This window comes from Panulirus ornatus, chromosome 73 (genome assembly GCF_036320965.1).
Source record: "Panulirus ornatus isolate Po-2019 chromosome 73, ASM3632096v1, whole genome shotgun sequence".
Lineage (NCBI taxonomy): Eukaryota > Metazoa > Arthropoda > Malacostraca > Decapoda > Palinuridae > Panulirus > Panulirus ornatus.
This window is the reverse complement of record NC_092296.1, coordinates 9,275,114-9,278,003: the sequence shown is the minus strand read 5'-3', so window position 1 is coordinate 9,278,003 and position 2,890 is coordinate 9,275,114. Positions and strand designations below refer to the sequence as shown.

At 46.6% G+C, this 2,890-nt stretch overlaps 1 protein-coding gene across 6 annotated transcripts in view; it reads left to right on the top strand.

The window, feature by feature from the left end:
• Positions 1-413: 413 nt before the first annotated feature.
• The window catches only part of LOC139748307 (uncharacterized), a 107,934-nt gene continuing 105,457 nt past the window's right edge, over positions 414-2,890 (top strand). For 5 of the 6 annotated variants that reach the window (XM_071661309.1, XM_071661308.1, XM_071661307.1 and 2 more), the window contains exon 1: positions 538-644. The gene's annotated coding sequence lies outside the window, so the exon portion shown is untranslated. Of the gene's footprint in view, positions 645-2,890 lie in introns of all 6 variants that reach the window. The other variant, XM_071661311.1, reaches the window with a different exon arrangement.

Here is a 2,890-nt window from a genome sequence, read left to right as displayed (position 1 = left end):
ATATATCTCATTATGCTCATGTGACCATTGTATCTTAGCATTACTTCATTTTTATACTCTTTCATTCTCAAAAATTTGACACCTTCAGAATACTGCCAAATGTTCTTTTTGGCCAAGTGTAGAATAACGAGCACCTTTTTCTTTTACCAAAAAAATAATCTCATTTTTGGTTACATCGTGTGTCTTCTGCTAACACAAAAATATGAATGACAAGTTTTGGCAAATGTAAAGGCGTATTTTCTTCTAAGGTTAAACGCTCAATATGGTTCTGATGATATGGTGGTTCACAGGAATCAAGATGTCGAACATTCAAATCGACGGACCTGAAGGTTCCGGTGTCACGACTCTAGCCAGAACGCGGGAATCGACATTCACAACGTACACACACACACACACACACACACACACACACACACGGATTGTCTCTACAGATCTGTCATTCCAGTGAATCCAACATTGGGCGACTTCGCGGCGGGCTACGCGCAAGCGCAGTGGTTTAGAGTGTGCAGGGGGGTGGAGGGGGGGATAGGAGAGCGGGAGTGAGGCGAGGCAGCGCCGTGGTCACCCCAGCGCCAGTATAACGTGAGCGCTCGCCGCAGGCGGCAATCGTGAGGCCCCAGAGGGAGCGATGGCGGACGCAACAGGTGAGGTCTATAAGAGCGACGTAAGACCACTGGATTCCCTCATTAAACCAGTTCTTAGATATGCCGTAATTCACGACGGAACCCGGAAGGATAATTCTCATTTCTTTGCAAGTCTGTCATTTTCAATACTTGGTGACGAAAGGGGTGGTGGTGGTGGTGGGTGGTGGTTTGTAGCCGAAGGAAGGTCGGGTCCGTACTTCGCCGAGCTGACAATCCCGACGATTGGTTCAACATCTTTCCCCTGCGGGGCGAATTGGTTCGCTTTAAGCGGAGCGAGGCTTCTGGAGGCATGCGGCTGGCTTCCATGTTGTGGCCCAAGAGGCGTTTCGTTTGGATCGTGTGGAACCTCGTATGTAGACAGACAGACAGGTCTACTGTGTCTCCAGCGTTCCGGTGAAAGAAATCCGAGGATCTTCTGGTCACCCTTACCAGTGGGCAGCAACTATGTGGCCTCTGCAACAACAGTCCAAAAATATTTTGGCTCTGGGGTTTATGATGTTTTGATATTCTTCTTGGAATGATATGATGTTTTTTTGGTGCGGGAGTATGGCAGACAACCTATCTGATCACCTCCTGCACACCGTGGGGGTCGGTGTGTCCCATGGACGTGGTTTGTGACGTGTCCAGAGGGAGGAGGAAACTCAGGGCTTGCGGTCCCTCATCATCACACAAATCGTGACGGTGTCATGGTTGGAGCCACGGTCCTCCCCAACGACGGGTGAGAGACGAGGGAGGATGGGCCTCTGGAGTGGGTACGAACGAGTGATATCAGGAGACCTGGTGGTCCGTGACAGTCCATGGGAAGGAGAGATAACAGACCTGGTGGTGTCATCATGGTGTCCACTGTGGTAAAAAAACAAGAGTAGTGGAGATGGCGACTCGTACACCACTCCCTCCAGCCCAACAGCAGGCCGGGTGTGGATGTATGTGTGTGGGTGTGTGTGTGTGTGTGTGTGTGGCGGGGGGGAAGGGGGTATTAAAGGTGATCGAAGAGGCAGACCTTGTAGTAGTATGGAAAATATACTACCGTGGATAACACACAGGCAAGTCTGAATGTGAAACGTTCCCTAGTTTAACTATGTTGGTCACCTTCCGAGGAGAGGCTCAAATCCGAGACAAGGAAAAGTGGCGAGGATCTTTTTTAAACAGTAAATTAAACGTGTGTTTCTTAGCGACACAGGGCTGCTTTGCTGACTGACTGAATCAGTGAAGTACCATGAACAACGAACAAGCAGAGAAGGCACTGCTGCTCTTTGAAAGCGATATCTAAGCATCATAAACAAAGTGTGGCTGCTGTCTTGAGGACGACTCAGTCAAATCGCTCCTGCTAGGTATACCTTTTCCCTGCCTGAGGGAATAATTTCTCCTCTCGCTACTTACAAAATGAAGATGACGAGAGTCCTTAAGAACATCAGCCTACAAAATTGATGGAGTAGAATGGGGACAAACACCATCATCGTTAACATCTGACGACCCTATCATCTCCCTTAGGAGGTCTACATTGGCTGGAGAGCTGTCAAACTGCACGACCCACCACCATATTCGATTCGGTGTTATACATGTCGACCACAAGCAAAGGACAAAGGAGAGAGTAAGTACAGTGAAAATAGGGCTTGTGGGGAATCCTTGAAGACATCCTACGCATACACCGGAGGAGTTCCCTGCTGTAGTTGTGGTGATGAAAAATAACCGACGATGAAATTAATTGAATATTTTCCTTTATTCAAAACAAGATATTCTAACCTTTGTGTAAATATCTTCCCTTGTCTATTTTTTTTTTTCCCATTTCATGATTCTATGTTTCAATTATGGCCCGGCCATATATATATATATATATATATATATATATATATATATATATATATATATATATATATATATGTATATGTGATTAAGAGCAAGGTTATTAGGTACAGTAGGGTTGAGGGTCAAGTCAATTCGGAGGTAAGTTTCAATGGAGAAAAACTGGAGGAAGTAAAGTGTTTTAGATATCTGGGAGTGGATCTGGCAGCGGATGGAACCATGGAAGCGGAAGTGGATCATAGGGTGGGGGAGGGGGCGAAAATTCTGGGAGCCTTGAAGAATGTGTGGAAGTCGAGAACATTATCTCGGAAAGCAAAAATGGGTATGTTTGAAGGAATAGTGGTTCCAACAATGTTGTATGGTTGCGAGGCGTGGGCTATGGATAGAGTTGTGCGCAGGAGGATGGATGTGCTGGAAATGCGATGTTTGAGGACAATGTGTGG